We start from the raw sequence: 24,825 nt of genomic DNA, 5'->3' as shown, positions 1-24,825 counted from the left end.
TGAAGCTAATTCCATTGTTCCTGGAGCTGCTAATTCCACAATTCGTGTGGCTGCAAATTCCAATATTTCTGGAGCTATTTCCACTGTTTCTGCGGCTAATTCAACTTTTTTGTAGTAATTCACCTTTTTTCGAGTGCTAATTCCACTATCTCTGGAACTGCTAATTCCAATGTTTCTGGAACGAATTCCACTGTTTCTGGAGCTAATTCCATTGTTTCTGTAGTTAATTCCACAGTTTCTGGAGTTAATTCCAATGTTTCTGGAGTTAATTCCACTGTTTCAGGAGCTAATTCCTCTGTTCCTGAAGCTGATAATTCCACTGTTCCTGGAGCTGCTAATTCCACTCTTTCTGAAGCTAGTTCCACTGTTTCTGGAGCTTCTAATTCCTGGAGTTGCTAATTCCTCACTCATTCTGGAGTTGCTAATTAGCTGGAACTGCTAATTCCATCGTTTCTGCAACTGCTAATTCCGATGTTCCTGGAACTGCTAATATTCCTGTTTCTGGAGGTATTTCCATTGTTGATAGAGCTAATTACTCTGTTTCTGGAGTAGCCTATTCCTCCCTTTTACAAGAGCTATTTCCACTGTTTCTGGAGCTAATCCCACTCTTTCTGAGGCCAATTCCCCTGTTCCTGCAGCTGCTAATTCCACTATTCAGGAGCTAATTCCACTATTTCTGGAGCTGCTAATTCCACTGCTTCTGGCGCTAATTCTGCTGTTTCTGGAGCTTCTAATTCCAATATTTCGGAATCTAATACTACTGTTACTAGAGCTGCTAATTCCACAGTTCCTGTGTCTGCAACTAATTCCAATATTTCTGGAGCTAATTCCACTGTCTCTGGAACTGCTAATTCCACTGCTTCTGGAACTAATTCCACTGTTTCTGAAGCTAATTCCACTGTTGTTGGAGCTAATTCCACTGTTTCTGAAGCTGCTAATTCCACTCTTTCTGGAGCTAATTCCACTGCTTCTGGAGTTAATTGCACTGTTTCTGGAGCTAATTCCACTGTTTCTGGATTAATTCCATTATTTCTGGAGCTAATTCCACTATTTCTGGAGTTATTTCCACTGTTTCTGGAGCTAATTACACTCTTTCTGGAGTTAATTCCACTGTTTCTGGAGTTAGTTTCACTATTTCTGGAGCTAATTCAACTGTTTCTGGAGTTAATTCCGCTGTTTCTGGAGCTAATTCCACTGTTTCTGGAGTTAATTCCACTGTTTCTGGAGTTAATTCCACTATTTCTGGAGCTAATTCCACTGTTACTGGAGCTAACTTCACTGTTTCTGGAGTTCATTCCACTGTTTCTGGAGTTAATTCCACTGTTTCTGGAGTTAATTCCACTGCTTCTGGAATTAATTCCACTATTTCTGGAGCTAATTCCACTGTTTCGGGAGTCAATTCAACTGTTTCTGGAGCTAATTGCAATATCTCTGGAACTGCTAATTTCACTGTTTCTGGAACGCATTTCACTGTTTCTGAAGCTAATTCCACTTGTTGGAGCTAATTCGACTGTTTCTGCAGCTGCTAAATTTACTATTTCTGGAGCTAATTCCACTGTTTCTGGAGTTAATACACTGTTTCTGGAGCTAATTCCATTGTTCCTGGAGTTAATTCCACTGTTTCTGGAGCTAATTCCATTGTTCCTGGAGTTAATTCCACTGTTTCTCGAGTTAATTCCTCTGTTTCTGTAATTAATTCCACTATTCCTGGAGCTAATTCCATTGTTTCTGGAGTTATTTCACTGTTTCCGGAGCTAATTCCACTGTTTCTGGAGTTAATTCACTGTTTCTGGAGCTAATTCCACTGTTCCTGGAGTTAATTCCACTGTTTCTCGAGTTATTTCCTCTGTTTCTGTAATTAATTCCACTATTTCTGGAGCTAATTCCATTGTTTCTGTTGCTAATTACCCTGTTTCTAGAGCTGCTAATTTCTCCCTGTTTCTGCAGTTGCTACTTCCGATGTTCCTGCAGATAATTCCCCTGTTTCTAGGGCTGCTAATTCCACTGTTTCTGGAGCTAATTGCACTGTTTCTGGAGCTGCTAATTCCAGTTTCTGGCGCTAATTGGGCTGTTCATGGAACTGATAATTCCACTGTTTCTGGAGCTAATTCCTCTTTTTCCGGAGCAGCTAATTCCACTGTTCTTGTTGCTGCTAATTCCAATAGTTCTGAAGCTAATTCCATTGTTCCTGGAGCTGCTAATTCCACAATTCGTGTGGCTGCAAATTCCAATATTTCTGGAGCTAATTCAAATGTTTCTAAAGCTATTTCCACTGTTTCTGCGGCTAATTCCACTTTTTCTAGAAATTCACCTTTTTTCGAGTGCTAATTCCACTCTCTCTGGAACTGCTAATTCCAATGTTTCTGGAACGAATTCCACAGTTTCTGAAGCTAATTCCACTGTTTCTGGAGCTAATTCCATTGTTTCTGGAGTGAATTCCACTGTTTCTGGAGTTAAGTGCACTGTTTCTAGAGCTAATTCCTCTATTCCTGAAGCTGATAATTCCACTGTTCGTGGAGCTGCTAATTCCACTCTTTCTGAAGCTAGTTCCACTGTTTCTGGAGCTTCGAATTCCTGGAGCTTCTAATTCCTCACTCATTCTGGAGTTGCTAATTTGCTGCAACTGCTAATTCCATCGTTTCTGCAACTGCTAATTCCGATGTTCCTGGAACTGCTAATATTCCTGTTTCTGGAGGTAATTCCATTGTTGATAGAGCTAATTACACTGTTTCTGGAGTAGCCTATTCCTCCCATTTACGTGAGCTAATTCCACTGTTTCTGGAGCAGTTCCCACTGTTTCAGAGGCCAATTCCCCTGTTCCTGCAGCTGCTAATTCCACTCTTCAGGAGCTAATTCCACTATTTCTGGAGCTGATTCCACTGCTTCTGGCGCTAATTCTGCTGTTTCTGGAGCTTTTAATTCCAATATTTCTGAAGCTAATACTATTGTTACTGGAGCTGCTAATTCCACAGTTCCTGTGTCTGCAACTAATTCCAATATTTCTGAAGCTAATTCCACTGTCTCTGGAACTGCTAATTCCACTGCTTCTGGAACTAATTCCACTGTTTCTGAAGCTAATTCCACTGTTGTTGGAGCTAATTCCACTGTTTCTGAAGCTGCTAATTCCACTCTTTCTGGAGCTATTGGAGTTAACGCCATAAAATGAGGAATTAAGTGCTCCAGAAACACCAGAAGTATGAGCTCCAGAAACAGGCAAATTATATCCAGAAAAATTGCGATGAGCTCCAGATAGTGGGAGAATCAGGTGCTCCAGAAAAGAGGACTTTACAGTTGCAGATACAAGGTGATGATTTCGATTAAGAGGGGAAATTGCAGCAGAAGCAGCGGAATTAGGAGCTCGCAGATTGGGATATTAGCAGCCCCAGGCACAGTGGATTTAGCGTCAGAAACAGTGCAATTAGCTCCAGAAACAGGACTATTATATTTAGATAGAACAGGGATACCTCTAGAAAGAGGTGTCCCTGCAGCAGGGGATTTAGGATAGCGCATCATGAACAGCAAATTTCGGATCTATATATATAACTAGTAGAGACTTAAATAGGACAATTGGGTGCTTCATCAACAGTGCAATTTGGAGCTCCAGAAAAAAGACAAATTGGAACTCCACAAACAACTTAGAATCCCCACATTTAGCTGGCACTGCAGCAACGAATTTAGGAGAGTGCAGCATAAACAGGACTTCGGTAGTAAATATATATATATATATATATATCTAGTGGACAGTTAAGTAGGATAATTAGATGTTTCATAAACAGCTTAATTTGGAGCTACAGAAAAAGGACAACTGGAAGCTCCACAAAGAACTCAGATTCTCCAGAAAGTGAGCAACTAGGACTTTCAGCAACTATGGAATTTGCTCTGGAAAAAAGGTAATATTAACTCCAGAAACAGCTGAATTAGTGAGAAAAATTGGGGAATTCCCTACAGGAACAGGAAAAGTAGTAGTCGCAGAAAGAAAGCAAGTAGGAGCGCCAGGAACACGGGAATTAGCGCAGAAACAAGGGAATAAGCGCCAGAAACAGAGGGATTAGGTCGACAAATTGTGGAATTAGGTCTTGAAAGTTGAAACGTAGAAATGACAGAAATTGGTAAATTAGCAGTTCCAGAAAGATTTGAATTCGCTCCAGAAACACGCCAATGTGGAGCTACAAAAACAGGGGAGGCGATCTCCAGGAACACAGGGATAATCACAGTACAGCGCAATTAGCTACAGAAACAGGAGAATTATGTTTAGAAAGAGGAGAGTTACCTCTAGAAAAGGTGAATTTTCTGTTCATGTTTGAGGCTAATTAGGAGAGCGCATCATAAACAGGACAATTCGGAGCCATAGATATCGGCAAACTACTGCACATGTAAAAAGGACAATTTTTTTGCTTCACAAACCACACAATATGGAGCTCCACAAAAAGGGAAATTATTATCTCCATTAATTTTCCCCAGACAAAAATGTATTAGTTCGAGAAACAGTTCAATTAGCAACAGAATCAGGGGAGTTACCTCCAGAAATATAAGCATTAGGAGATTCACAATCTGGGATATTAGGAAGCCCAGAAAAAAGATGAACTCCAGAAACAGGGCAATTAGCTCCAGATACAAGGAAATAGCGCCAGGACCCACGTTATTAGGAGCTGCAGAGAGGGAAATTCGGAGTTCCATGAATACCGGAATTAGTTCAGAAACATGGGTATTAACTCCAGTAACAGGGGACTTGGGTATAGAAAGATGAGAATTATCAGATGCAGAAACTAGAGAATTGGGCACTGGAGAAACAGAGGAATTAGGAGTCCAAGAAACACAGGAATCTGTTAAGTACAGAGGAAGTAGCTCCAGAAACAAAATAAATTACATTTAAAAAGATAAGTGTTGGCTGAAGAAACAGGTAAACTATTTATTCCTGTAGCAGGGGAATTAGGAGAGCGCACAATAAGCAGAATCATTTGGAGATAAATATATAGGGAAATGGCAGTCATATAACTAAGCGCAATTTGATATTTCATAAACAGCACAGTTTGACGTTCCAGAAACAGTGGAATTATTATCTCCACAAACAACTGAAATAGGTCCAGAAACAGTGGAAATAGGACCTGCATAACCTGGGGTTGTACGAGCTCCAGCAACAGCGTTAATCGGAGCTGTCTTAAGGTGGGATTTAGCAGCTCCAAGAACATTGAAACTAACCCCGGAATAAGGGAAATATCTCCAGAAACAGGGAGAATAGGTTATTATTCATTAGTGGAATTAATTCCATAAATGGGGGAATTAGCTCCAGAAATACTGGAGTTAACTCCCCCAACTGGGGAATTAAGTGCTCCAGAATCACCGGAATTTGGTGCTCCAGAACGAGAGTAATTACGTCTAGAAATATGTTGATTTGCTACAGAAAGAGGGAGAGTCAGGTGCTCTAAAAACAGACAGCTTTTCAGCTACAGATAAAAGGCGATTAACTCCAGCAACAGGGGAAGTTGCTTGAGAAACAGTTGAATTCGGAGCTTCACGGACTGGGAAATTAGCAGCCACACGAACATTGGAATTTGCTCCAAAAATAGCACAATTTGCTCCAAAAACAGAGGAATAGCTTTTAGAAAGACCAGAGTTAACGCTACAAAGAGGTGACTTAGTTTTCCCAGCAGCAGAGGATTTAGGAGATCGCACCATAAACAGGACATTTCAGCGATATATGTTGAACGAGTTGACACTTAAATAGGAAATTGCTGCGTCATCAACAGCGCAATTTGGAGTTTCAGAAAACGGAAAATTAGGAGCTCTACAAACAACTCAGGGAAGTTCGAGGAGGCGGAGCAGCGTCGGAGAGGCCTACAAAAGGCCCAGCTTTGAGTCGAGAGGCAGCGGAGAGTTCGAGGATGTTGTGCAGCGTCGGAGAGGCATACAAAAGTCCAGGCTTCGAGTCGGGGGGCAACTGGGATTTCGAGGAAGTGGGGCAACGTCAGAGAGGACTACAGGAGACCAAGGATCGAGTTGATTGGCAGCTGAGAGTTCGAGGAGGAGGATAAGCGCCCGAGAGGCTAGAAAAGGCCCAGCGTCGTGTCAGCAGGCAGCGGGGAGTTCGAGGAGGCGGAGCAGGTTCGGAGAGCCCTACAAAATTCCCAGAATCGAGTCGGGAGGCAGCGGGGCGTTCGATGAGACGGAGAAGCGTCGGAAGGTCAGAAAAGGTCCAGCGATGAGTCGGGAGGCAGCGGGGAGATCGAGCAGGTGGAGTATCGTCAGAGAGGCCGACAAAAGTCCCAGAGACGAGTCGCGAAGCAGTGGAGAGTGTGAGGAGGTGGGACAGCGTCGCAGAGGCCTACAAAATGCCTAAAGTCCAGCCGAGCGGCCAGCGGGTATTTCGTGGAGGCGGCAGCGTCGGATAGGCCAGTTGGTACAGCTGCACGGAGTGAAAGCAAAGAAGAAATGGAAAGAAATAGAAGGCTGACGTCACAGCCAAGCGGGTAAGCGGCTGGCTGGTGATTGGCGAGTAGTTTTTCTTTTTCTTCATCAGTAAAACATTTTTGCATTGCTGTTGCAAAATTACGTTAATCTAAGGGTAAGTCATGGCAAGAGATCCCAGACCCGTGTCATGCTGCTCGTGTGATATGTGGGAAGGCAGGAACGCTTCATGTGCGGGAAGGTTATCCGGTGCATATAGGTACCAACGATATAGATAAAAAAACGGAATGACTGCGGAAAAGACTAATTTGGGGAGCTGGAGCTAAATTAACAAGTAGGACATAAAAATTAGAAATCTCAAGATTGCGATCAGTGCCACGTGCTAGTCACAGTAGGAATCGTAGGATAGCTCGGATGAATACGTGGCTTGAGGAGTAGTGCAGAAGGGAGGGATTTAGCTTCCTGGGGAGTTGGAACCGGTTCTGGGGGAGATGGGATGAGTACATACTGGGCGGTTTGCATCTGGAAATGACTAGAACCCATATCCTTGGGGAAGTCTTTGCTCGTGCTGATGTGGAGCGTTTAAACTAATATGGCAGGGGGATGGGTACCTATTCAGGGAGATAGAGGAAAGTAGAATAGGGGCAGGGGCAAAAGATATAAAGAAAAAAAAGAAAAGTAGAAGGCAGAGAAACTCAAGGCAAAATCAAAAAGCCCACATTACAGCAAGTTTATAAAGAGGCAAACTCTATTACAAAGACAAGCCTGAAGGCTCTGTGCCTCAATGGAGGAGTATTTGTTATAAGGTGGACGAATTAACTGCGCAGATTGCAGTTAACGGATATGATGTAATTTGCATCATGGAGACATGGCTCCAGGCTGATCACGGCTGGGAAGGGAACATCCAGGCGTATTCAACATTCAGCCAGGATAGACAGAAAGGAAAAGGAGGAGGAGGCGGCGGCGTTGTTTGTTATAGAGGGAATTAAAGTAATAGCAAGAAGGAACATTCACTTTGATGATGTGGAATCGGTATGGTTGTAGCTACCGAATACCAAAGGAGAGAAAACGCTGGTAAGAATTGTGTACAGACCAACAAACAATAGCAGTGAGGTTGCGGAAAGCATCAAACAAGTAATTAGGAATGCGTGCAATAAAGGTACAGCAGTTATCATGGGCGACTTTATTTTAAATATTGATTGGGCTAATCAAACTGGTAGCAATGCGGTAGAGGAGGATCTTCTGTAGTGTATTTGGGATGATTTTCTCGACCAATATTTCAAGGAACCAACTAGAGGGCTGGCCATCATAGACTGCATGGCTAATAGAAAGGACACATTTGCAATCTTGCTCTGCGAGGCCACTTGGGGAAGAGTGACCATAATAGGGAAGAATTCATTATTACGATGGAGAGTGACGCAGTTTATTCAGAGACTAGGGACATGAACTTAAGAATAGGTAACTTTCCAGTTGGTATGAGGCATCAATTGGCCACAATGGACTGGCGAGTCATGCTTAAAGGGTTGACGGTGGATAGACAATGGCAAATATTTAAAGATCACATGGGTGACATTCAACAATTGTACATCACTGTCTGCAGTAAAAATAAAACGGGGAAGATTGAATAATCGTGGCTAACAATGGAAATTAAGTATAGTATTAAATCCAAGGAAGAGCCATATAAATTGGCCAGAAAAAATAGCAAATCTGAGGACAGGGAGATTTTATAATTCAACAAAGGAGTACAAAGGGTTTAATTAGGAGGGGGAGAACAGAGTATGAGAGGAAGCTTGCTGGGAACATAAAAACCGACTGCAAAAGCTTCCATAGACATGTGAAGAGAAAAACGATCAGTGAAGACAAACGTAGGTCCCTTACAGTCAGATTCTGGTGAATTTATAATGGGAAAAAAGAAATGGCTGACAAGTTAAACAAATACTTTGGTTCTGTCTTCACGAAGGAAGACACAAATAACCTTCCATAAATATTAGGGACCGAGTGTCTAGTGAGAAGAAGGAACTGAAGGAAATGTTTAATAGGTGGGAAATTGTGTTGGGGAAATTGATAGGATTGCTGGTCGATAATTCCCCGGTGCCTGAAAGACTGCATCTCACAGTACTTAAGGCTGTGGCTTTAAAAATAGTGGATGCATTGGTGATCATTTTCCAGCAAACTATCGAATCTAGATCAGTTGCTATGGACTGGAGGGTAGCTAATGTAATGTCACCTTTTAGGAAAGGAGGGAGAGAGAAAAAGGATAATTATAGACCGATTAGCCTGTCGTCAGTGCTGTGGAAATTTTGGAATCAATTATTAAAGATGAAATAGCAGCAGCGCATTTCGAAAGCAGTGAAAGGATAATTACAAGTCAGCATGAATTTATGAAAGGGAATTGACTCTTGACAAATCTTCTAGAATTTTTTGAGGATGTAACTGGTAGAGTTGACAAGGGAGGACCAGTGGATGTGGTTTATTTGAGATTTCAAAAGGCTTTGACACGGTCCCACACCAGAAATTGTCTTGCAAAATTAGAGCACAAGGTAGTGGGACTAATGTACCGATGCGGATAGAGAACTGTTCGGCAGACAGGAAGAAAAGGTCGCGATAAACGGTTCCTTTTCAGAGAAGCAGGGCTTAATGCTGGGACCCCAGCTATTTAAAATATACATTAATGATTTCGATGAAGGAATTGAGTGAAATATCTCCAAGTTTGCAGATGACACTAAGCTGGGTGATGGAGAGAGCTGTGGGGAGGACGCTAAAAGGCTGCAGATTGACTTGGACAGATTTGATGAGTGGGCAAACGCATGGCAGATGCTGTATAATTTGGATAAATGTGAGGTTATCCACTTTGGCGGCAAAAGCACCAAGGCAGAATATTATCAGATTGCGGCAGATTAGGAAAAGAGAATGTGCAACGAGTCCTGGTTGTCATGGTAGATCAGTCACTGAAATTCGGCATTAAGTTACAGCAGGCGGTGAAAAAGTAAAATGGCCTTCTTAGCTTGGAGAATTGATTATAGGAGCAGGGATATCTTATGCAGTTGTACAGGTCCTTAGTCACGCCTCACATGGGACATTGTGCTCAGTTCTGGTCTCCTAAGCTGAGGAAGGACGTTCTTGTTATTGAGGGATTGCAGCGAAGGTTCACCAGAATGATTCCCGGCATGGCAGGACTGACATCTGAGGAGAAACTGGATCGACTGGGCCTGTATTTACTGGAGTTAAGAAGGATGAGATTGGATCACATGGAAACATCTAAAACTCTGACGGGATTGGACAGGTTAGATGCAGGAAGAATGTTCCCGATGTTGGGGCAGTCCAGAACCAGGGGATATTGTCTAAGGATAAGATGTCGGAAATTTAGGACTGAGATAAGGAGAAACTTCTTCACTCAGAGAGTTGTTAACCTGTAGAATCCTCTGCCATAGTGAGTTGTTGATGCCAGTTCATTGGATATATTCAGGCGCGTGTTAGAAATGGATCTTACGGCTAATGGGATCAAGGCATATGGAGAGAAAGCAGGAAAGGGTACTGAGGGAAAGATCAGTCATGATCTTATTGAATGGTGGTGCAGGCTCGAAGATCGAATGGCTTACTCCTGCAACTATTTTCTATGTTTCTATGTTTCTATGTTTCTATGTTGGGTGAATGAAGAAGAAAGGACACTTCTCCTTAACGTTCGAACGAAGACTTCCAGGAGCAAAATCGTTGAGCACGTTTTCATAGAATGGTAATGTTCATCTGAATTCCAGATTCTGGAACATAAGAACATAAGAATATGAGACATAGGAACACGAGTACGCTATTTGGATCCATTGGCATGCTCCGGCATTGATCGAGATTATGGATGAACCTCTACCACAATTTAACCTGTCCGGACTATTGCCATATCCCTTGATTCCCTTAATTTCAAAAATCTATTGATTTCCGTCTTGAAGATGCTCAATGACAGAGCCTCCTCATCACTCGCCGATAGAAAATTACAAATATTCACAACTTTCTAAGTTTAAATATTTCTCCTCATCACTGTCCTAAATAGATGACCCTAAATTCAGGAAATGTGATCCCTCGTTCTAGTCAGGAGTAACATCCCACATACAAAAACACTCTCTGGCCCAGTAAGAATTGTGTATTAGTAAATGAGATCACATCTAATTATTCTACACTGTAGAGAATATAACCCCAGTCTACTTAATCGTTCCATGTAGGAACACTCACGCCATGACTTAGACAAGGAGTCCAAAACTGTACACAGTTCTCCAGCTGTGCACTCACCAATGCCCTGTATAATTATAGTAAGACTTCTTCACTCTTACATTCAAGTCCTCTTGTAATAAAGGCGAACATACCTTTTCCTCTCGTCATTGCTTGCTCTACATGCATTTTTTCTTTCCGTGATTCGTGTACAAAGACACCCAGGTTCCTCTGAACACTAGTAGTTTCCACTCTCTCACCATTTAATAAATCTCTGCTTTTCTATTGTTTCTGAAAAAGTGCAAAACATGACATTTCTCCTCACTATATTCCATTTGCTACGTTCTTGCCCATTAACTTAGCCTGTCTATATTCCCTTGAAGCATCTTTGCATCCTGCTCACAACTTAAATTCCCACCTAACTTTATATAATTGGCAACTTCAATACACTACACTTTGTCCCGTGAATCAAATCATTGATATATTGTGAGAATTGCTGAGGCCCAAGCACCGAACATTGCGGAATCCCACAATTTACAGCAAACCAAAATTCATTTGTACTCGCCGTTAACCAATCCTCAATGTACTTTAGTGTAATAACCCCAATCCATTGAGCACTATATTCATTAATACTCTCTTAAGTGGCAGCTTATTGAATGACTTCTGAAAACCCTATTAAACAAATTCACTAGTTCCCCTTACCTATTCTACGAGTTGCAAACTCAAAAACTCTAAAACATTTAAGGAAACATGACTTCTCTTAGATAAAATCTCTCCCTTACAAGGCTGTGATGGTCGGGTTCAAATGGAGCTTTCGCCAGTGAGCCATAGATTCCTGAGTGTTAATTCAATGTATAACCCTCATTCTGTTTGGCTTCGTTCTTTGAGGAAATGGGCACTCGACAATGGTGAAAATGTAGGATCATCTTGTGTCAGTAAACTTCATTGGAGGAGCAGCTCACGCCAGTGGATATCATTGATTCCGGATGGACGAAGTACACTGATTTAGTAATGTCGGGTGTTATTTGGATCCGGTGCATATAGCGAAAGCTATTGACCAATGTATAAAAAAGCAGCCGCAGGATATGTACCTGCAATCTCTGATAACAGCATTTTGATCATTGAGAGTATTGCAGGTCCGCCTGGCTGTGATTATCTCGGATTCTCTATATATCTCGGTTGATTCTGAATGAATGAATCTGTGAGACTGTGCATCATTATGTGTGAGTGGTAGACATGAAGATATGATCTGAATTTTTCCCTGTAAATCATTCACATCTGCCTACTCCCTAAATGTGTACAAATGCACAAACGAGAGGATGTGTACTAAGGAACAGGAGTTGACGATTGAGCACATCGAGCCTGTTCTGCCACTCAATGAGAAAATGGCTGATCTTTATTTAGCTTCCTTTGGCCCATATCCTACCATTTGTTGACACAAATATTTCAACGTCAGATTTACAATTAACTGTTCATCGATCATCAATTTCAGTTTGCAGAAGAAAGTTCCAAACTTTATCATCCTTTTTGAGCAGACGTGTTGGCTAAGTTCACCTTTGGCTTTAATTTGTAGACTATGTCCCCTAATCCGAGATACCACAGACAGCGGGAAAAATTTATCTCTGCTTATACTAACATTTCCTCTTAATATCTTGAATTGATTGGACAAATCACACCTTATCCTTCTAAGTTGAATAGAATACAACTCTAATTTTGTAATCTCGCCTTGGATTCGAGGTGTCATTTGGAAAGTCCTACGCTGCACTCAGTCCAAGGTGAATATATCCTTCCTGCATTGTAAATAATAAACAGATACACAGAAATATAAAGCAGGGCTTTGGCGCAAAATCTCTGACGTGGGAATAATTTGAAAACATTTTCTGAGTGTGGCACAGAGACGATGGAATTAATGGCGTATTTTTGAGCGGAATGTCTCTATGCACTCTTGTATATAAGATCAGTAGAAAATGCAGAAGTAACATGGGAGCACTGATGCCTCAGATTACCATAGTGTGGCTCTCGTGGCACAATGGGCTAGCGTGAAGTACTTGCATGATAGTGCAGGCAGATGCAAACGCCAGGGTTGTTCAATCCTCGCTAAGATCAGGCAATGATTCGATGTTGAAATGATAATTGGTGTTTCCCTCACATTTTATCTACTTTTTAGTGGTTCCATGTGAGCATTTAGATTCCAAAGAGCCACAATGATTCAGGGGCAGGTGACAGTTCTTTGACAGCGCTTTGGTATTTACTTGTTTATATTTGAACGAGTGAGCCGTTTCCATTATGAAACAGATAAGTATGTTGTTCGTGGTGAGTCGGAGAGGCTGGGGAGGTGCATCGGAGAGCCCTATAAAAAGGTCCAACGCGTCGCTGAGTCGCGGGAGCTCACGGTGAGTTGCAGAGGCCTATTAACAGGACCAACGCATCGCTGAGGCTCGGAAGTTGAGAAGGAGAGGCCTATATAATGGCGCAGCACGTAGCTGAGGCTCGGGTGTTCGTGTTGTGTTGGAGAGCCTCGGTAGATGCGTTGGAGAGGCTTGCAAAAAGACCCAACGCGTCGCTGAGGCTCGGGAGTTCGTAGTGAGTCAGAGAGTCTCGGGAGGTGCGTCAGAGGGTCCTATAAAAAGGCACAACGGGTCGCTGAGATTTGGGAGTTCATGGTGAGACGGAGAGATTGGGGAGGTGGTCGGAGAAGCCTATAAAAAGATCCTGCACGACTTTGATACTCTGAAGTTCGTCGTGAGACGAGGAGGCTCTGGACTTGCGTCGGAGAGGCCTATAAAAAGTCTCAACACGTCGCTGAGGCTTGGAATTCGTGGTGAGTCGGAGAGGCTCTATAGGTGCATCGGAGAGGCTTTCAAAAGGCCCAACGTGTCGCTGAGGCTCTGGAGTTCTTAGTGAGACGGTGAGGTTTGTGAGGTGCGCTGGAGAGGCCCAGTAAAAGACCCAACATGTACCTGAGGCTGGGGAGGTCGTGGTGAGTTGGGAATGGTCGCAAGGTGCGTCGGAGAGGTCTAAAAAAAGGCTCAACACATCGCTGAGGCTCGAGAGTTCTTAGCAAGTCGGAGCGGCTCGCGATGTGCGTCAGAGAGACTTATAAAAAGGCCCAACGCATCGCTGTGGCCAGCTGGTGCAGCTACACTGAGAAGGCAAAGAAGATGTAGAAAGAAATTGAAAGGTGACGTCACAGACAAAGTGGTAAGTGATTGACTGGTAATTGGTAAGTAGTTTTTATTTTTCTTTCTTTATCAGTAAGTAACCTTTGAACATTGTTGTTGCCCAATTAAGTTAATCCAAGGGTTAAGTCATGGCAGGAGGGCTCGGACACGTTTTATGCTCCTCCTGTACTATATGTGAACTCAGGGACGCCTCTGACGCCTGAGAAACAGATACACCGCTTTGGGTACAGTGGAGGCGGATGAATCTTCAGAGGAAGGCAGCAGCAGCCAAGTTCCTTGCACCTTGTCTGGCTCTGCTGCACAGGAGGCCAGGAAAAAGAGTGGGAGTGCGATAGCGATAGGGGATTCAATTGGAAGGAGACCGCAACCGAGACTCCAGGACAGTATGTTGGCTCCCTGGTGCAAGGGTCCAAAATTTCTCGGAGCGAATGAAGGACATTCTGGAAGGGAGGCTGAACAGCCACTTGTCGGGGTGCAGATAGTTACCAACGATATAGGTAAAAAAACGTGATGACGTCCTACGAGCCGCAAGTAGGGAGTTGGAGCTAAATTAAAATGTAGTACCTCAAAAAACTAATCTCAGAATTGCTAAAATTGTCACGTGTTAGACAGAGTAGGAATCGCAGGATAAATCAGATGAATACGTGGCTGGAGGAGTACAAATATAGATAATAGGTAGAAGAACAGGTCATTCAGCCCTGCGAGCCTGAACCGCTATTCAATGAGTTCATGGCTGAACATGCAACTTCAGTACGCTATTCCTGCTTTCTCGCCATTCCCCTGGATCCACCGATTAGTAAGGACTACATCCAACTCCTTTTTGAATATATTTAGTGAATTGGCCTCAACAATTTCTGTGGTAGAGAATTCCACAGGTTCACCACTCTTTGGGTGAAGAAGTTTCTCCTCATTCGGTCCGAAATGGTTTACCACTTATCCTTAGACTGTGACCCCTGGTTCTGAACTTCTCCAAAATTGGGAACATTTTTCCAGCATCTAACCTGTCTAAACTCGTCAGAATTTAAAAACGTTTCTATGAGATCCCCTCTCATTCCTCTGAACTCCAGTGAATAAAAGTCCAGTTGATCCAGTCTTTCTTGATATGTCAGTCCCGCCATCCCGGGAATCAGTTTGGTGAAGCTTCGCTGCACTCTCTCAATAGCAAGAATGTCCTTCCTCAAGTTAAGAGACGAAATTGTACACAATACTCCAGGTGTGGCCTCACCCAGGCCATGTACAACTGTAGTAACACCGCCCTGCCCCTGTAATCAAATCCCCTCGCTATCAAGGCCAATAATCCATTTTATTTCTTAACCACCTGCTGTATCTGCATGCCAAAACTCAAGGACTGATGTACCGTGACACCCTGGTCTAGTTGCACCTCCCCTTTTCATAATCTGTCACCATTCAGATAATAGTCTGTCTCTCTGTTTTTACCACCAAAGGTGATAACCTGACATTTATCCACATATTGCTTCATCTGCCAAGCAATTGCCCACTCACCTAACCTGTCCAAGTCAATCTGAAGCCTCATAGCATCCTCCTCGCAGCTCACTCTGCCACCCAACTTAGTGTCATCCGAAAATTTGGAGATACTTCATTTAATCCCCTCGTCTGCATCATTATTGTACAATGTAAACAGCTGGGGCCTCAGCACAGAACCTTGCGGTACCACAAACGTCACTGCCTGCCATTCCGAAAAGTACCCATTTACACCTACTATTTGCTTCCTGTCTGCCAACCAGTTCTCAATCCACGTCAGCACAGTACCCCAATCCCATGTGCATTAAATTTGCATATTAATCTCTTGTGTGGGACCTTGGCGAAAGCCTTCTGAAAGTCCAAATACACCACATCAACTTCCTTGTCCACTCCACTGGAAACATCCTCAAAAAATTCCAGAAGATTTGTCAAGCATGATTTTCCTTTCACAAATCGATGCTAACTTGGACCTATCATGTCACCTCTTTCTAAATGCGCTGCTATGACATTCTTAAGAATTGATTCCATCATTTTATCCTCTATCGATGTCAGGCTGTCCGGTGTATAATTCCCTGTTTTCTACCTCCCACCTTTTTTAAAAAGTTGTGCTCCATTGGATTCCCTCCACTCTAGAGGAACTGATTCAGATTCTATGGAATGTTGGAATATGACTGTCAATGCATCCGCTATTTCCAAGGCAACCTCCTTAAATATTCTGGGATGCAGACTATCAGACCCTGCGGAATTATCGGTCTTCAATCCCATCAATTTCCCCAACACAATGTCTCGACTAATAAGGATCTCCCTCAGTTCCGCCTTCTTACTAGACCCTCTGACCGCGTTTATATCCGAAAGGTTGTTTGCATCCTCCTTCATGAATACCGAACCAAAGTACTTGTTCAATTGGTCTACCATTTCTTTGTTCCCCGTTAAGACATCCCCTGATTCTGACTTCACGGGACCTACGTTTGTCTTTACGAACCTTTTTCTCTTCACATATATAGAAAAGCATTTGCAGTCCGTTTTAATGTTCCCTGCTAGCTTCCTCTCGTATCTATTTTCCCTGCCCTAATCAAACCCTTTATCCTCCTCTGCTGAGTTCTAAATTTCTCCCAGTCCCCGGGTTCGCTGCTATATCTCGCCAATTTGTATGCCACTTCCTTGGCGTTAATACTATTCTTGAGTTCCCTTGATAGCCACAGTTGCGCCACCTTCACTTTTTTTTATTTTTATGCCAGACAGGGATTTACAATTGTTGTAGTTCATCCATGCAGTCTCTAAATGTCTTCCATTGCCCATCCACTGACAACCCCTTAAATATCATTCGCCAATGTATCCTATCCAATTCACGCCTCATACCTTCCAAGTTACCCTTCTTTACGTTCTGGACCATGGTCTCTGAATAAACTGTATCATTCTCCATCCTAATGTAGAATTCCACCATATTATGGTCACTCTTCCCCAAGGGGCCTCGCAAACGAGATTGCTAACTTATCCCCTGTCATTACACAACACCCAGTCTAGGATGGCCTCCCCCCCTAGTTGGTTCCAGCCGAATACTTCTTTCAAAAACTGGGTCCGTAGCCCTGTATGTTAGGGCAGTTCTATTGCACATCCAGGTCATTTTTAGATAGGGTACAGTCTTCTGCCTCTACAACCTTTCAATGGGCGAAAACATCCATTTGAGTCCCAACTGATTCTGTTAATTTATTCCCTCTTGTTGTTGACCCATATCCTAAGGGTAATAGGTCGTTACTGTCCATTTTATCTAAACCCTCATAATTGCCTACACCTCAATGAGTTCACTTCTCACCATCTGCTTTCTGAAAAAAATGAATCCATCCCATGTAATCTTTCCTGATAGCTAATATCCTCCAATCCAGGCAACATGATCGTAAATCTGCTCTCCACCAGCTCTACGGTAATCACCTCGTCCCTGTAATGAAATAAGCAGAACTACACGCAGTTTGCTAGTTTTGGCCCATGTGTTCCATATGCCATTGAAACAAATTTTCAGAATATGAGAAAATATGAAATATGAGCATGAGTAGGCCATTTGGCCCCTTGATACTATAAAATCATGGCTGATGTGGTCTGCTACCTACAGGCATGTGTTTACCTGCGCTCAAAGCTCCCTTTATTCCACTACATTTCTAAATGTTCCATCATTTAATGTGCATTCCCTTGCCCTGTTAGCCCTCCCCAAACGCATTACCCCAAACTTGTTCGGAATAAATTCCCTTTGCCATGCTCCTGTCCACCTGAAAGTAAACTGGCAGATAACAAGAGTTTCTTCCGGTACAAAAGAAGGAAAACTATGACTAAAGTAAATATTTGTCCCCTAGAGAGCGAGACTGGGTATTTAATAATGGTGGGCCCGGAAATGGCAGAGACGTTGAACAAATATTTTGGAACGGCCTTCACGGTAGAAGACACTAAAATATCCCAATTGCGGATACTCAATGGGCTTTCGGGAGGGATGGATCATTATCACGAAAGAAATAGTTCTCGGTTAAATAATGGGCATAAAGGCGGACAAGTCCCTGGACCTGACGGCTTGCATCCTAGGATCTTAAAACAAATGGCTAAAGTGATAGTGAATACATTGGTTGCAAACTGACAAATTTTCCTGGATTCTGGGAAGCTCCCCGCGTATTGGAAAACCGGAAATGTAACGCACCCTGTGTAAAAACGGAGGCAGACAGAAAGCAGGTAACTATCGATCAGTTTTCGTAACATCTGTCGTTGGGAAAATTCTGGAGTCCATTATTAAGGAAGCAGTAGCAGGTCATTTCGAAAAGCATAATTTAAACAATCATGGTTTTATCAAAGAGAATCCATGTTTGACAATTTTGCTGGAGTTCTTTGAGGACACAACGAACAGGGTGAATAAGAGGTTGTTGTGAATTTAGCTTTCCAGAAAGCATTCTATAACATGCAACATAAATGGTTGCTGCACAAGATAAATCCGTGGTCTTGGGTTCGGGGTGATATATTAGCATTGATAGAAGATTGGTTAACTAAAAAAAATAGAGCGTCGGGATAAATTGTTCATTGTCAATTTGGCAAACAGTAACTCGTGGGGTGCCGCAGGGATAGGTGCTGCGACCTCCACAACTTGCAATCTATATTATTGATTTGGCTGAAGGAATCGAGTGCAATGTCGCAAATTTATCTGATGAAAAAATGATGGGTGGGAAAGCAAGTTGTGAGGTGGACATAAATAATTTGCAAAGAGATATAGCCAGGCTAAGAGACTGAGCAAACATTTTGCAGGAGAAGTATAATTTTGGAAAATGTGAGTTTATCCATTTTGGTAGAAATATATAAAAGCAAATTAGTTTTAAATGGAGGAAAATTTCAAAATGCTGCATTACAGATGGTCCTGCCGGTCCGTGTGCACGAAACACAAAAATTTAGTATGCAGATAGAGCAGGTAATCAGGAATGCAAATGGAATGTTGGCATTTATTGAATGGGTATTGAGTCTAAAAGCAGAGAGGTCCTGCTACAAGTATACATGGTATTGATGAGGCGACACCTAGAGTACTGCGTACATTTTGGGTCAGTAGATTGCGCCTGTACACATTGGAGTTCAGAAGGATGAGAGGTCAACTCATTGAAACATATAATATAATGAGGCGGCTCGACAAGGTGCATGCAGAGAGGACGTTTCCGCTTATATGGGAAAAAGAAAACTAGGGGATATAGTCTCAGAATAAGTCGCCATTTATTTAAAACTGAGATGAGGAGGAATTGCTTCTCTCACAAGGTTGTAAATCTTTGCAAATCTCTGCCCCAGAAAGCTGTGGAGGCTGTTTGAATACATTTCAGGCGGAAATATACAGAATATTGTGTGATAAGCGGGGTAAAGGGTTATGGGGAGCAGGCAAGAAAATGCAGCTGAATCCATGATAAGATCAGCCACGACTTTATTGAACGGTGGAACAGGCTTTATGGACCAAATGTCCTACTCCTGCTCCTATTTATTATGTTCTTATTTCCTTATATTGTTAGATAGAATACATTACCCCTCATCTCTATTTTAAATGTGCTGCCGCATATTCTGAGACTATGTCTGCTAGTTTCACTTTCCCTACGTTTGCAAATATCCACTCTGTATTCATCTTTTCGAGTACCTTCATTAACGTATATGTTTCGATAAGAATACCTTTCATTCTTCTGAATTCCAATGAGTATAGGCCCAACCTATTCAACCTTTCTTCACCAAGTTGTGAAGCTTTTCTGAACAGCCACCAATGCAAGTATATCCTTCCTAATATATGGAGTCCATAACTGTATGCAGTACTCTCGGTGTGGTCTTCGCAATTCCATGTACAGTTGTAGATCAGCCATGTTCTAATTGAATGTCGAAGCTGGCTCGAGTGGCCAAATGGCTTAATCCTTCTCCAATTTCTTATGTTGGTGTGTTCTCATTTAGTTCATGTTCGAAACAAATATTGGACTTCCTTCAGATCAACAAGAGATTGAAACTTAGATAAATGCAGTGAGTGATAACAGCAGCATCGGGACAGATGGCGGAATCGAGAAGAGAGATGGTTAGATCCAAAAAGGCCTTACACTCCAAAATGCAATGACAGTGGACTCAGTGAAGGTTAGCTGGTAAAAGCGTGGTTTGGCCGCGTGGCTCAGCTGATCAAAGCGCCTGTCGAGTCAACAATAGAATCTCCATTCGAACCCCATAACACTTTAATCCCTTATCGCTCAAAAATCTCTATGTCGCCTCCTTAAATATATTCAAGGACCCAGCCTCCACTCCCTAGGCTTTTTTTCACAACGCTCAAGAGTCTCATTTCTTCCCAGGTGAAAGGGCTACAATCCTTTTAAATTTGCCGATGGCTGCAGCATTCTGGATTAACGCTCCAGTCGCTTTCGGGTGTGGATCGAATTCCATTGCTGCTATTATTTCTGGCGGGGCTGATCTTGGCCTCATGAAAAGAATCCATCTTTTCTAAGAAGTGCTGCGTGTGACCTTGCTGTGGTGCGAGCAGCCTTGCGACAGCTGCTGTGCGGCGACTTGATCCTATAGTGGTTAGTACTCTGTGTTGTGGCCGCAGCAACCTCGGTTCGAATCAGAGTTACGGCACAGTTTGCTTTTTATCTCTTGTCATCCACGGCACCTGCTGATTGAACACAGCAAAACATCAATCTGCACTATATGAAACAAATATTATACTGTTGGCGGTAGATATATTTTTACTAATTCAAACGCGCCTCTTGTCTCATATTTTCCTGCTTTTCAGAAAAAAATAGCCCTTTGCTTACAATTCTCCTCACCACAGTGACTGCATGAGCTGAAGGAAAAGGCGCCGGACGTCGATACTAAGAAAGTCCTGCGTGGTCGTTTAATTCACCGCGTCAAACGTATTTTTTTTTCTCTGTTCTGAATTTGTTTCACAATCGAACATTTCTGGCGCTTCCTAACCTGATGCAACGGAAGGCCTTTTACTGACAGACGCTAATTGTACACTTTGAACATTGTTGCAAATGGGTGCACGGGCAGCACTAGCGATGAGTACCGTTTGTAGCAGAGGATTTCAGTTATGGTTAAAAAAGCAGAAAGCAGATTTAGTGTATATACCAGTAATCCGAGGTAGCCGAATGGTTGAAGCGAAAGTCTGCAAATCCATTGTGCGCTACACGTGCGGATTCGAATATAATCCTCATTGTTATTGTGCTGACCATTTGATGCCTCTGTTTGTTTTGTTAATCACCGTAAGCTTCATGTCCAAATTAACCTTTTACTCCAAGTATGCTACACTCAGCTCATGTCATGTCTCAAACTATTAACATGTATATTAATGGAAAACATGTGTAGGATTATGGGGAGGCGGACTAATTTGATAGTTCACTCAACGACACAATACAGGCAGGAGGGAGTTCACACTTTCTTCTTTACCGTCATTCGATGAGATTTCAATATGCAATGTGTTGCGTTTTTTTTTGTAGGAAGCTCATTGATCTAGTGATTCGATTCTGACTTTAGGATTATCAGTGTTGCAATGAGACAGATCCAGGGTGCAAATCCCAGACTGTCGTCGTCAGCGTTTAGTCAAAAATCACCTTCTCACAGCTGAAAGGCACTGCAGACAAGATCAATAATTTAAATTAAAAACTTGTGAATTTGCGCCATATTTTGTACATAGTACGAAATCACAGAACTTCACAGGAGCAACATTAAAATGAAACAACTGAGTAAAGTTATATGTTTCCGGGTTTGAGCGGCTCTGTGTCTCATTGCACATTTTAAACACGTGGGAGGTGAGAGGAGCGGCTGTGTAAAGTGGCAGAGCATGAGGAGCGGCTGTTTACAGAGCGGGAGCAGAGAGTAGCGGCTGTTTCCAGAGCGGGAGCAGAGAGGAGCGACTGTTTACAGAGCACGAGCAGAGAGGAGCGGTTATTTACAGAGCGGGATTGAGAGAAGTGACTATTTACAGAGCAGGAAAAGAGGGAAGAAGCTATCTGCAAAGCGAGAGCAGGGAGGGGCTGCTATTTACAGAGCGGGAAAGAGGGAAGAAGCTATCTGCAAAGCGAGAGCAAGGAGGGGCTGCTATTTACAGAGCGGGATCAGAGGGAAGAAGCTATCTGCAAAGCGAGAGCAAGGAGGGGCTGCTATTTACAGAGCGGGATCAGAGAGGAGCGGCTGTTTACAGAACGGGGGCAGAGAGGAGCAGCTGTTTAAAGAACGGGAGCAGAGAGAAGCGGCTATTTACACAGCGGGAGCAGAGAGAAGTGACTCTTTACGGAGCGGGAACAGAGGGAAGAAGCTGTTTACACAGTGGGAGCAGGGAGGGGAGGTTATTTGCAGAGCGGGAGTAGAGAGGAGCGGCTGTTAACACAGCGAGAGCAGAGAGAGGCAGCTGTTTACAGAGCGGGAGCAGAGATGAGCGGCTATTTACAGAGCGGGAGCACAGCTGAGTGGCAGTATCTGGCGCTGGGCCTGTGGCATGTCTCGAGCAGTTGCTGAATAAATTATTTTTCAACATCTGAAGAACATTGCAGTGTTTTATTGCGCTTCACTTTGTATTAACAAATGAAATAATTAATTGCGCTGGCATGAAGATTAAATTTCAAAACAATATAAGCTTTGGTGGGTCAAGGGTAGAATTCTCGCGTGCCACGCGGGAGACATGGATATTGTGCAAATACTAAGCATAACACATCCCTTAAACATTGTTGGGTTATAAAATATAAATTAAATAAAAACTGTGTGCGAAAATCTAAATTAAAGATAACTTGATTCTGAGGATACTTATTGCACCAACAATGATCAGCTCTTCCTTCAAAGTGAATCTAGCCCAATGAACTCTGTAAACAGTCACTTCCCTCTGCTCCCGCTCTGTAAATGAGGACTTGATTGTAACCCGTTGCCATTTAACTGAAATCAGATGCGCTATCATTGCAGCACAAGGTCTAAAGTCAACAAATGCAGCCGCATCTATAGCAAGGTTCGAGCACAATGAAGACACTTGGCCTGGAAATCGGCGCGGTCCCATCTTGCAAGACCATAAGCAGGCCGGGGCCTTTGGAGGTAGAAGCTTGCAACCGCATGCCATTGCAGGGAGCAGCGCGTGCTGCTGCAGGAGGGCGATGGCTAAAAAGCCAGGTCACTGATTGCAGTGCGGGCAGGCACAGCAGGTTGGATGAAGGAGCGGCAAGAGTCCATAGATGGAAGTGGCTGGGGCCCAATAGAGGCATGAATCTGGGGCTCAGAAGAATCGAGAGCCCAAGCGCAGCATGGGCCGATCCCCACAACGATATGTGTGCGCGCTCGGCTTGGACAGCTGAGCTGTTCTCCAGTTTGACTTGCGTATACCTTGCCACTGGATCAAGACCTACCTCTGTCAAACCTGTGTGGTTTCTGGTATGCAACGGCCACCACAGGTTAAGAATTCCAAGCACAGGCAAGTTCGAACCTTCACGATATATTTCGGGATCTGGAATAATAGGACATACATTCATACACCTGTGTACTCATTGCTTTTTGGTGTGGAAGTTCGTCGTCCTCGCTTGAAGAGCCTGCCTACGATGATGTTAAAAATAATGCTGAAAATACACAGAAGTTCAGGCAGTTTCCGTGGAGAGCGAAACAGAGTTAACGTTTCAGTTCGATGGTGCTTCCGCAAAACATGTCTCGAGGGGGGTGGAATGAAGAACAGCACCTTAAATGAGGGAGCAGATAAGACAGGGTTTCGATTCCCGACCAATTGCAATTCCCCGTTTTACTAATGAATTTCAGTAAACAAATTAAATTTAAATTTACATGAAGCGATGCACAAAGAAAACTCCCATTTGCGGATTTCAGACCGTCAAATCTCGGTCTGTGACGTTGCTCCATTTGCCTTGCAATCTCGCTGCTGCAGATATCGGCCCCCTGGGACTATGTTCATCCGAAAAACAGTTGTTGGTTTTCTGGTGACAAGAAAGCTAACTGCCCGAATTGCAAAATGCAGCAACAGGATGTATATAAAAATCAGCAATCGACCAATCGGCATTGCTTGATTCCGAAGCTGGGCGGTGTATGTTTCAATTCATTCACAAGATGGCTGGTTTACTGATCCAACAAGATCACTTCGTCATTGTCTGGGTTAGGGATCTCAACGAGGTCCGCAACACCCACGCCATGACAGTAGCTGATGTCTGCTGGATGAATCAACGCCTAACCCATCCTGTTATTAAATAAACGTAGATTCCAAACAGCATCGGGAACAGAAACGCTGGCGCAGGAAAACCAACGCTAGAGCACTCAAAGAACCTATTCAGAAAGCGCTATTCCGACAGCGCCCCGAAACCAACTTCAGGAATTCCAGTCAGCCGGAGAGGAAGAGTGTCCACATTGCCTGGTCTGCCCTGAAGGCCTCTATAGTTAGTAGCTTTGCAGAGACGCTTGATAAATCCTTCAGGAAACATCAAGACTGGTTCGACAAAAATGACCAGGAGATCCACGAGCTAATAAGCCAAAAATGAGAATCATTCTAGAATTGGAAAAAGATGCACAATTTCATAGCAAGAAAGCAGTTCTTTAGACATCTGAAAGCCGCGATCCAAGATAGAACTCGCGATTTAAAGAACAGATGGTGGGTAGAAATAGCGCAGGAGATCCAGTAATGAGCTGACAAACACGACGTGCATACATTAATTAGAGCATTCAAGACCAATTACGTTCAAGCAGTAAAGTTTATTCCCAACTGAGGGCCAGAAACGAAAGTGTAATTATCAAGGAGAGAGAAGCAGTAAATGCCCGCTGGGATGCGTACTTCGAAATCTGCTTATGAGAGACTCTGTCTTCGACATGAGTGACCTCGATTCCATTCGACAGCATGCTAACCGTCACCAACTCAGAAAAATCGCAGCCCGGCACAATGTTCAAAAGGCCACCCGACAATTGAAAAACAACAAGGCCTCAGGAGCACATGGAATCACCGCCAAAGCACTAAAGCATGGCGGGGAATTACTGTTAGCGCGAATCCATGAACTGATTTATTTTATTTGGAATGAGGAGAGCAGGACTAGAGGATTCCGGAGACATTGTAATAGAG

This window comes from Pristiophorus japonicus, unplaced genomic scaffold, assembly GCF_044704955.1.
Source record: "Pristiophorus japonicus isolate sPriJap1 unplaced genomic scaffold, sPriJap1.hap1 HAP1_SCAFFOLD_61, whole genome shotgun sequence".
NCBI lineage: Eukaryota > Metazoa > Chordata > Chondrichthyes > Pristiophoridae > Pristiophorus > Pristiophorus japonicus.
Note: the sequence above shows the minus strand (reverse complement) of the source record.